Genomic DNA, 13212 nt, shown 5'->3' with positions numbered 1-13212 from the left:
TTAATAATATATAAGTGATATCTAATTTTAGTTATTTTAACATAAATATAATAACTTTAATTCATTTAACCTAATAATAATTAAATTTCAAGCTGCAATATATTTCATATATATATTTTTTTTTATGTTTTTAATATTAATGTACTTAAGAATACTGGTAAGAATAAAAAATTCAATTTTATTTTCTCTATTTGATGAATTTTAACTTGTTGCAAATGACAATTCATATTGTTTTAAGTAATACTGTTAATTTATTGCGTGCGCATGACCCCGTTGCTTGCAGTGAATTTTGTGATATAGTTATTCGTTTTTCTTTGGGTTATTATTCATGAATTGGATGCGCGGCGTAAGCAACGGCCTGTAACGTCGTGGGTCCCAGGTTCGAATCATGGGTCTGGAAGTACACATACTATTTTTTTCATTTATATATGAGTCAGTGTATGGTTATAATAAGTTGATCATGAAATTTTAAAAAAAATTCTCCTAAAAACAAAATCTGTTAGTTCAAACCTCCACTATATTGTGGAGGCCCTTATGATATTATTAAGATCGGACATGGTTAAAAGAATAGTATAATTTAGATTTTTGGACATCAGAATGAAATTATAGAAATGACTATTAGTTTAAAAGGATAAACCTGTAATATTATGAACTAATGATTAATAATATATTATTTTTAATATTGAATACGTGTATTAAATAAGGCTCTAAGTACCAAAAAGTAGTATTGCCTGTAGTTACAAAATACTGAGTCATTGCAGTAAAATTTCATGAAGCAGACCTTTTGAAAAATGTAGTTTTACAGTGTGAAGCAATCACGGCAGCTTCTATAATTTTAGGTATTAAGAACTCGCAAGTGTCAACACACCATCGTCAGCTATTTTATATTGAATGCCGTTGACCACTGCAGCGCTACTTACACCATTATAAATAAAACACGCCAACGGACTTACAACGTCGACAGGTTTAATTATTTTGCTGTATTTTTTTGACTTGCTTGAGGCACTTAGACTATAGTTGAAGTTATTGGCGTTGGTATGTAGAACATTTTTCTATAAAAATGTCAGTTTTTATGTTTTTGGTACTTAGCGCCATAATTAATACACGTATTCAATTATTCAAATACTAAGTGATACTAGTAATCTTTTAATAGTGGTTTATTAAAATTCAGAGACTCCACTAAATAGAGCATGCATAAAGAAAGTTAAATGAACTATCAGCAATGCTGTCTATGTATGCATTTCGTGACGATAAAATCAGAACTATCAAGACTTAAATAGCTGCATTATACTACGGGAGATTTGAAGATGCTAAGCTTAAATGATTGCAAAACCACAGTGCTGGATCGTCCGGGTCGTAGAAAGTTCTTGTAGGATGCTAAAATAGCCAATGGTTGTAATACAATAAAAATATATTATATATTGTTCGATCAATATATAATATATTATATTCATTATATATATTATATATACGCCAGTAGACAGGTCACTTTAACAAACACATATATTCGCTTAACAAATTACAATATTAAATATATATTTTACAAATAACATATTTAAAACATATTTTTATTTTTGTTATTGAAATCTACTAAAAGCTTCACTCCTATTCCAAATGCAATGCTTTTAATATAAATCGAACAAAAATATGGCAGTGGTGGAGTTAGGGGATTACAGGGGAGGCGATAAGTGGAAAGTGCTATTTTGCCTCTTGGCTATTTGTCGAACTAATCTTCCCCCTGTTAGGTTTATTCCCGTCAATTTATACAGAACATACCTACTGCCTAACGTTTTTACTTTTAAAAAATCAATCAGAATATAGGTCTTTTATTATACATTTTTATCGTTAAATATAGGAGCGCAGTTTTTTTTATAATTTGACAATTAAAGATTTTTTGTACAATCGTTTTACGAGAAAATAATGTAACATGAAAAATGTGGAATGGCTGATATTTTTTTTTTAAAAGAGTGATATAATTCATAACAAATTCTACAGTTTTTGAGTAAGTATTCTAGTATTGATGTGAATGGCTGTTTTATACCAAGACGACAAGATCTTACTCAACATAATAATAGTGAGGTTTTTTATTCGTATTAATCTACTCAAGTAGATCCTATTGTGTAAGCCACGCGACGTATCCAAGTTTCCTTGTTTATATACATTTTTTCTAAGTTCTTGCATGCTTTTTGTACCGATGCAAAAATATCCTTTGTAGATGTGGAATAATAACAACAGACTAGTTAAATTAAGATTATATTATTAAGACATTCGTAGCAAGTGGCCAAATGAGATTTAAATCTTGCAAATATCAGGCAGTTGACGTTACCATTTATAAATGTATACTGATATATCACAGTAAAAAGCAGATCCACAAAAAATGATCTGTTTAAATTAAAAATAAAAACGTTTTTTCGGTTGATTTAAATATTTCAAACAGTAGAGTATATGTATTTAAAAAAATCGGTGTGTGTACTTATGTATGCGCGTTAGAAGTTATGCTTCTTTGGTGTGACAAAACAAAATAAGCCGTTACCTGAGTCTATTAACTCATTTGCTGCTGACTATATAATGAGATTTTAATTAGCACATTTAACATGCACGTTAATTACATCGATCGGCCGCCTGGTCAATACGCGCATGTGCGTCTTCAGCGTCCAAAGTATTAATATTACAGTGGATTAGGTTGATGAAAACATACGCGATGACAATTTTAATTTACTTATTGTATTGGACCAAAACTCATCTTTGCCATACATCGGTTATAATCGATTCAGAAGTGCTCATGATGAATTAATAAAAAATCAAATTTTAATATATTTTTTGAATTATTAACCAACTCAACGTTCACAAAATTTATTTATTTATTGATATATAATTTTACTCATAAATAATACTAACATAAATATAGCCGCAATCATTGATACACAATCTTTACAATGAAAAATAAATATACACTCCAACATAAATAATTTTTTATGAATAAAAATTAACAGTGTAGAATGTTTGTCTCCAAAAATTTGTTTATAAACATAATATTATAATTATTATGACACAATATTGGTTATGTTTACAACACGTGCTGTTTTCTTGGTTGTATTGAACGAGTAACTAAATGACAATATGTGCATGCGCACGTACCCTCGAGACCGAAATGAATATAATCATAATAATAAATTATGTTGCATCGGCGCACACAACTTTGTCACACTCGAAAAAAAAATCTAATCTGTTTTCCCAAACGCGCTAAAAGAAGTATTACTTCAAAAAGGAAGAAAGCCATTTTACTTTTAATATACTGAAATAATTTAATCTAATCAACCATTAATGGTAACGAAAAAGAAAAATTCAAAAAGTTGATCTAGAGTATTTGCAGTAATAAAATAACTAAGTTCCACGAAGGTTAATGACAACAAATAAAGTCACAAGACCACAAATAATGAAAATAGGTTAAAAAGGTCTTTATAAAAATATTAAAAATCATGTAGGTAAGTATCTAATGCAAACTCTGTATGATCTTTTAAAACTAATAATTTTATTATATAGCATCCAAATTTAAATAATTGTGAACCTCAGATTTTCCTTTCTATATTATGTTTACCTGAATACTATCTTAAATCTTACTACAATAGATATTGTAAAAATACACGAAGGGTAGACGAACGAATATTTTGGATTGCATTTCAAAAGTAAATTCGAATCGCTGATCATATCACCTGGCGATGCTATTTCATCACTTACCTGCGAATATTTTGAATTCACAACAAAAAATTGCATTTCGGCTGCTTGGGTATGCAACATTTATTTACACAAGAAAATATTAGAAATCATACAAACAGTCTGAGCCTTTATAAGTATCATCATCATTCGTTGAGTAATGTCTCATGGTAGGTCACAACCTACTGTCCTCTATCTCCATTTACCTTGAACCAATAACATCCAAGAATAACATTTTTGTTGAGATCACAAAGAAGCTACAAAGTCTCAGCTGGTACTAATTTAGCTGTAGGTATATTATTCTGTGGTTACATTCTATTTATGCAAGATTATTGATCATATTATATTTTAAATAATTACAAGATAGAAAGAATCTTTTATATTTTCTGTTGAATCATATAAACTTGACTTGACTAGCTTAAACGATCAACAAAATTTGTACTTGATAGAAATATTACTGAAATATCATTTTGACATTCATATTGATTTCCATAGTAACACACGTATATTATATTAATAATTTATTTGCTAGGACCCCAGCTCCCCAGCAACCAATAATAGTGGATTGGATTACGGATTTCTTCCCAAATAACTTTTCATACAAAACAGAATTAACTGAAAATGGATTTAATTCTACGTAAAGATGACTAAAAGTATTAAAAAATGCATTGGCATCGTGTTATGATATATTCTAAAAGTTTCAAATGTCTAGCTAGTCGGGAAATTAGTTAAAAATCGATTGCAAGATTTGTACCGGATAAACAACCATCGGACAAATAAGAATACGAGCTAATAAAAACTTTGTAAAATACATATTATTCATTATGTGTAGGTACAAAATGATACATGTTAGTTTTAATCATATGGTATTATAATATTTTTTACTGGCAGGTTACGTTATCTTAGAAACATTGTAGATACAAAAATACTTTGATGTTTGACTGAGCTATAAATATCTCAAGATTATGAGGTAAATATTTGATAATTTAATTATTCAACGTGCCTTTATCTTTGATTATCATATTATAGCTGACGTTGCCGAACAAATCGATTTATTTATTCATTGTTAATTGAGTTAGCATTTACTGGGTAGAATTCTATTTTACAAGAAATGAAAATATAATTAATATTAAATTCTACAGGTTTGTAAACCTGTAGAATTTAATATTAATTATATTTTCATTTCTTATTCATTGTTGTTTCCGCATTAACATTTAGGATTATTTGTTATACCTAAGAAAGCTAGGATGTCGCAAGATTGTGGTGATACCGATCAGCTCTGCAGCAATTTTTCATTATATCATACCTAATAATAAAATATATTAATGGAATACAAATATATCATGGCGGCTCTCGTAGTGCGGTGCGTAAGGCGCCGGCCTTCCATCCGAGAGTTATGGGTTCGATTCCCAGTGAGGACACAATATTTATGTGTTTTTCTCAAAGCCTGGGTGTTTGTGGATGTTAAAAATTACTAACAACCACCTTGTACAAAAGAGCAAGGACATGATTATTAATATTTCAATAATAAAAAAATAACATGGTCAATGCGAGTTTATTCTGTATTAATAGAATAACATTAGTTTATTTTTCGTTTTTATTTTATTTTCATAGAAAAACAACGAAGATACTCAGAAACTATACAAAAAGTATTATCTTTTAATTAAATTATATGGAACATGAAGATGATTTTTTCTATAATACAAAAAAATTTACATTCAAAGCCATTACACGTTAAATCAAGTACATTTACGTGCTTCAATAAGTTTGTTTATGGTTTCCTGGAAATGGACGATTTTATAGTTGCGATATAATAAATTTACTTATCATATTTAAGAAACATGTACCTAATGTTGTATTATCCGTATTAAATCACTCGATAACAGGACGTTCACGAATCACGGACTAGAAAAAATATTTTTTTTATTATAATTAATAATAACATATATTATTAAGTTATTTTTTAATAAGGATTAATATACGCATCGTTACATGTTGAGAACTCTCAACCATTCAGTTTTCAATTCGTCCATGATTCATTAAAATTATTGACAGTGAAAATATTAGTTAGAATCTTACATGGCCCAACTTCTTGCAATATAAACTTACCTATATTTTCGAGGTATTTTAAAATATTTATTTTCAATATAATTTATAGAAGATCTTTATATTCTCAAATCAAAAATCTATATATTATATAAAACAAAGTCGGGTTAGTTACACCATTTATAACTCAAGAACGGCTGGACCGATTTTTATGATCTTTGATTTGTTGGATTATCTCCGCCCCGAATAGCAGAATAACTATTAAAACATTGGATAAATCACGGAACAAATAAATTATGAAGAAAATTCATTTTATCATACATTTTGTATCGAACGGCTTTTGACTGATATCGATGAATTTAAAATATGGAGCTCGCGCATACGAAAACAAAAGAAAATCACAAAAAATTTAAAACCGTATACAACTCCATCTCTGATACATGACAGAAACAATAAACAAACAAACAAAAAAAAGCATGAACATGGCGTTTTTGACAGTTGATTCAGTTCAGCCTCAGATAATACCGAAAGACTTTGTTGTAGACAAATAGCGATTTTGATCGTGATTTTTAAACGATAAGTTGCCTTCTAAAATGTTCACTTTGTGAGGTTATCGAATTTGTGAATGTGCGCGTATCGATAATTACTTCATTATGTAATTTTGAATTGTGTGATTAATTTTCCAGTGTTATTTACAATGCCGCGAGCCAGAAGATTTAATCTATCTATCTCTATAAAACAAAGTCGGGTTAATTACACCATTTATTTTATAACTCAAAAACGGCTAGACCTATTTTTATGATCTTTAATTTGTTGGATTTGTCTCCGCCCTGAATAGCAGAATAACTATTAAAACATCGGAAAACTTCACAGAAAAAGAAATTACGAAGAACATTCATTTTCTTATACATTTCGTATGAAACGGCTTTTTTGATTATGTCTATTGATGATATAGAACTGATTGACTGATTTCGGTGAATTTTTTTTGTTCGTCTTGGCCTCGAGAAGCTTCCTCGCGCATTGGAAAAGTAAGAAAATCACAATCCGTATACACCGCCATCTCTGATACATGAGTATTGCAATTCAGTAAAATACATCAAATACATCTGCAAATATGTCACCAAAGGCAGCGATATTGTTGTTTTTGGCGTTTAAACTCCCAATACCAACGATGAAATCACGCACTATCAAGTTTGTCAATATGTGAGCTGCAATGAAGCAATTTGGCATATTTTCTCATTCCCCATTCATGAACGTCATTCCACTGCTGTACATTTGGCGGTGCATCTGAAGAATGGTCGACGAGTTTATTTTAATGCATCGAATGTTGCTCAACGTGCTCTAACACCTCCAGCGACAACATTGAACGTTGCTCTACTCTGAGATGCCACGTTATTACACTTGGAACGCTTCATCGAAGAAATTTCAACGTCGAAAACAAGGCTATGCGGTTCCTGATCATCCGGATGTGCATTCTAATGATGCTCTTGGTCGCATTTGCACAGTTCATCCGAAGAATGACGAATGCTTCTACTTGCGGTTGTTGATGGTAAATGTTCGTGGGCCGACATAATTTGAATCACTTCGAACTGTCAATGGTGTAGTGTGTCCAACATTTCGTGCTGCATGTCAACAGCTCAATTTGCTTGAAAACGATATTTATTGGGACATGAAAATTGCTGTAGCAATTGTTTCTGCATCTTCAAGTCAGATACGCACATTATTTGCTATCATTATTTCGACATGCTTCCCATCAAATCTACCTGAACTATGGAACAAGTACAAGGATGACATGTCAGAAGACATTTTACATCGAATTTGTGTCAGTTCAGAGAATCCCTATCTTGAAGTGAATGAGGAGATACATAACCAGGTTTTGCTTTTGATCAAATACATGTGTTATCTCATGTGCGGCAGTTTATTAGTCAAGTTAGGAATGTCAACGCCACATCATGGAATGAATGACGCTTTTAATCGAGAATTGAAACGTGAACGTGAATATGATCGCATTGAACCTATCGGTTTGATCGAATGTACCAATGTTGAACCCCCAACAAAAGGAAGTGTACGATACGTTAATGAAGGCAATTGATGATGGAAATGGTGGTTTATTTTTCCTCGATGCGCCTGGTGGAACTGGGAAGACATTTCTCATGTCATTGATTTTGGCTACTGTTTGTGCGAGATCCGAAATTTCTGTAGCAGTTGCTTCTTCTGGGATAGCGGCCACGTTGTTAGAAGGATGCCGAACGGCTCATTCAGCGTTGAAATTGCCATTAAACCTTCAAACGACTGAAACACCGACAAGCAGTATTGCGAAACACTCAGCAATGGCCAAAGTTTTGGTAGCAAGTAAAATCATCACCTGGGATGAATGCACAATGGCGCACAAATGCGCATTGGCAGCACTCAATCGAACTATAAAAGATCTGCGCAATTACTCAAAACGTTTTGGTGGCGCAATGATTCTACTATCTGGCAATTTCCGCCAAACACTACCAGTCATTCCAAGATCGACCGCTGCCGATGAAATGAACGCTTGCCTCAAATCATAGACTCTGTGGCACTATGTGAAGAAACTTCAGCTGACGACGAACATGCGAGTTGCATTGCTAAACGATCCATCTGCCGAATATTTCTCTAAGCAATTGCTGACTATCGGTAACTGCCGTATTCCTGTCGACGAATCGAATGGATTGATTTCCTTTCCGCCTAATTTTTGAAATTTCGTCTCAGCGAAGGACAACCTCATCAACAAAATGTTCCCGAACGTCATTGCTAACCACAAAAAACACAATTGGTTTAGTGAACGAGCAATTTTTGCGGCAAAGAACAAAGATGTGGATCATTTAAACTTCACAATTCAAAATCAAATCGTTGGTCCAATGCATTCCTTCAAATCTATCGACTGTGTAATAAACGAAGACGAAGCAACCAACTATCCAACTGAATTTTTAAACTTATTGGATTTGCCTGGCTTGCCACTGCACAATTTACAACTGAAGATTGACTTGGTATTTATCATGCTTCAAAATCTGAACCAACCAAAACTATATAATTTATTTCATTTTGATTTGATTTTTGCACATTTATTGAACTTAATTCATTTTGAGTATTTTAATTCAGCTAATAAGTTAACACAAGATTATTGATTCTAAGGCGGTACGAAATTCGCCGGGGCAGCTAGTAATAAATAATAATTACAAGATAAAAAGAAATTTTTATATACCTACCACGTTTTTAAATTTTCTGTTGAATCATATTATAAACATCACAATTCTATGTATTAATAAATACTTTTTCACATTTCACAATGATTTCCATAGTAACTCACGTATATATTAATAATTTAGTTGCTAGGACCCCCTTAGCAACCAATAATTGTGTTTTAATTTTTACGAATTTTTTCCGAAATAACTTTCCATACAAAATATAATTAAATGAAAATTAATTCAATTTTGCTTAAAGGTAGCTAAAAGTATTAAAACGATGCATTGTCAACGTGTTCTGATATATTCTGAAAGTTTCAAATGTCTAGCTAGTCGGGAAGTTAGTTAAAAATCTTCAATCGTCCAATACAAAGCTTGGACAAAGAAGAATACGAGCTAATAAAAACGTGGTAAAATAATTAGTAGGTACGATCTTTGTTGCTGTATTATATTATTATTTTGTTTTCGCCGAAATTTCTCAATTCAGTTGTTTTTTTTTCTGTAATGTGCTTTTCTGATCAGAAAATATATTGGACTTTTTGTATGCCGTAAAATATCCTTTCTCTGATTTTCTCTCTTTATGTTGCCGGTGATGCATTTGAAAAATCCCTTTGGGCGCACAATGTCTGTTTCAGCCGTGTGAAATGACATTACGTGTAAAAAATGATACCGAATGTACAATTTTCATCGAATATATCGCTTTTCGAATATGTGTATTTTGTTATGTATATTTTTTCTCGAATTAAAGCAGCAGCGAACGCACTTACACAAAATACGGCACCAAAACACGTTTGTGAATTTTTATTAGCAACTGAATATTTTTTTTTCTTTTTCAATTTCGAAAAGCAGAATTGGTTACGTATTCAATACCGCTTCGAAAGTGTTTTTCAATAAGTGTTATTACGTACCGATTTTCAATGTTATAATGGACCATTATTGACAATTAATGAGTTTACCTATGTAGATTTTTTCCGAAGATTCATGAGACCGATATTTTTTTCATATAAAAAAGTTTTAAAATAACGAACATTATTTATGATACGTTTTCTCAAGGGTAAAAATACCATTTAAAAGTATGACATATCAACTACAGTCCGAATAATTAATTACGATAATTAATTATTTACTAATATAACAATATTTCATCCGAAAAATTAACAAATTTCATACATAAATACATTCTGTATTAACCACTACATTTTTATTCATTTTAAAACAAAGCTTTATGATAACACAAATCTCAAATACGTGATTTTAATATTTTCATAAACTAAAAATATAGTGCTTCGATTAAAACATACATTCAACAAAGTACTAATTATACATAATATATACAAATCTAAGCTTGAGCCTAATTAATTTACGTTGTATGTAGGCTTATATTATTTGCAAAAGTGCCGTTGGACACAGTTAACCAATAATTATGTCAAACGAAAAAAAACAACAACATATATATATATATATTTATGTACGATTTGACAATGGTTAGTGTGTGGGTAGAAATATATTATATATGCAGCATAAAAATAGTAATGTCAAGTAATACTCGACAATTTATTCTAGGAAACAATGTTTAATTTGAAATTGTCAAAATTGACTGACTATCTTCAGTTAGTTTCAAGTATTATATTTTATTCATATTATATAGTTACTGAGCCTTTCATATTTCTTTGAAATACCACACTGACAAATTAATTAGTTGTCTAAATATCTACGACCTAATAACCATTTTAGTAGTTGTAGATGTCGCTAGTTTCTCATTATGTACTTTTAATACGTCGTTCAATAGACTTTCGTATTTAATATTATAAGATTATACGGCAAGGTAAAGTTCATCTGCTTTTGGTAGGAATATTTATGTTCCCAAACTTTATCTTTATAATCCGCAACGGTATCAATTGGATAGTATTTTGATATCATAAAAAAAATATAACGAAATATTGTTTTGTAGTGTTATTTATTTAATAATTGTATTTTTGTAGTTATATAATGTTTAACAGTTGTTAAATATAATAATATCTACTTACGTGCATCATTGGATAGGCGTTGTGTTCTCCGGAGTGATGCCCATCAAACATTCGGTTGAAAAGAGGCTAGTTGAATATTACAAAATTATCCACGATGGCCTAGCAAATTCCGTGTCAGCTTATAATATCGTAGGTACCAGGTTGGAATCCAGGATCTGGCAAATATAGTTGTTGTTTTTCAATTTGTGCTTGGAGTCAGAGTATGGAGCTAATAGGTTGAGCAAGTGGCTAATATCCATTTCTCGTAAAAATAAAAAATCTGTTAATGCAAACCTCCACTCTGTGGAAGCCCATACGATCTTATTAGGATCGGACATTTCCAAAGGAGAAAGAAACAACATTTAAATAAAATAATAACAAGTACGTGGAGTGTAATTTAATTTCACGAATTACTTTTAAGCCTAGTACCCACGTACGTTCTTACTCGACGGTTTTGCTCGATCGAGCATGTTGACATGGAAGCATGCTCGTCGTTGCGTCCACACAGTCGGGCAACTCAATACGTCAAGACGCTGTGAGGCCACCGTCGCACCGCCACGAGCGACACAGCGAGTCCACACGAGCCTTACCGGTGCGTCCTCACTCCCTCATTCAAACTGCATCGAGCAAGAATTACGGACCTTTAATGTTTACAAACTGCTCAATCTCGAACAAAACACCATCGAGCAAGATAGTACACACGTTGAGACATGTTGGAATGAGCGTAAAACCGTCGAGCAAGAACGTGCGTGTGTACTTACTATTGTATTATAATATTATGTTTGCACCTATTTTATGCATAAACAAATTTCATATATTTTATCCTAACTTATAATGATATAATATAATATAAGTATTATATAATAATATATTAAAAACTTATTGTAAGGCAGTCTTAGTAAACTAGACGTCACATACTTAAGATAAGAAATACCCCAAGATCACAGTGGACTTTTGTGGTGGCATATAACCGTGACTGGTATCGAGAAAATATTCAGCAGAGTAAACTCTATTATTCCTTAAGTGAATTTCCGGAAACGGTGCATGCAAACCCCCAGTCTGGTAATCTGAGTGCATTCACACATTTTGTCTGTCATGAATAAAGGATATTTTATATACGACGTATGATGTCGCGGATCCAGCAGACCGTTACCTTGAGTGTGAGAAGTGAAAGCCTAGATTGTAAACAGCCCCAAGAATATCGATGACAGTGGTGGACTACATGAATACATAGATTGAGATATATATTTTCATAAAAGTAACATTTCTGATCTATATAGAAATGTTGTGCCTTTTTAATATGAAGCTATTTATTTCCCAATAAAAATAAACTGTGATTAATATTATCCGATTTCTTGTAAACAAGTATTTTTATATTTACACTTGACTGCCTAAAATCCTATAAAGCTATTTTGAAATACAATATTTCGCAATTTATTATTTATCATTACAATGTATAACCACTTTGTAAAAAGATTTCAAATGAAATAGAAAGATGTGAGGTATTTTAATTATAAAAAATACATAATATTACGTAAAACATTTCACCGTGATTAAGTTCGACGTGAGATTTCTTATCGGAAAGAGATGACCGTATTACTATACGGTCTCCAATTTTATTAGATTCAATATGAACATTTTATTCAATTTTCATAGCTAATTTTGGCAAATTCATGAATTCAAGAATGAAAACCTAATATAACCTGTAAACCGTGTTTTACTTAGACATAGATTTTATGTCAGTACTATACGCCACAAAGAGGTTGGACGGTTTTTAGTATACGGCCATATATTTCCGATACAATATTTCACGGTGATGTGTGATACGGCAAACTGCATACATACAAGTTTACGGACACGGAATAATATTAACATATGTCTTGTAAACAAAATATGATTTTATATTTTTTATACATGCACTGAAATAAAATAAATTATGATTTTATTATGTATTATTGAAATGTATAACCACTTTATAAAGCAATTTCAAATAAATATCATTCTAGGTATCAATAATTACGGTTCAAATAAAATATGAGTATATAAAATAGTTTCAAGATGAAAAGAAATTTTTATATACAACGTTTTTAAAGTTTCTGTTGAATTATTATGCTCAATATGCTCAAACTTGTACTTGATATGAAGTAAATAAAAAACAAACAAATATAAAATACTGATATGTCATTTTGACATTTCATTTTGATTTCCATAGTAACGCACGTATATATTAATAATTT

The sequence above is a fragment of the Rhyacophila brunnea genome, unplaced genomic scaffold, assembly GCF_057557595.1.
Source record: "Rhyacophila brunnea isolate RB1 unplaced genomic scaffold, BYU_Rbru_1.0 scaffold_1, whole genome shotgun sequence".
Lineage (NCBI taxonomy): Eukaryota > Metazoa > Arthropoda > Insecta > Trichoptera > Rhyacophilidae > Rhyacophila > Rhyacophila brunnea.
This window is presented reverse-complemented; position numbering follows the sequence as displayed.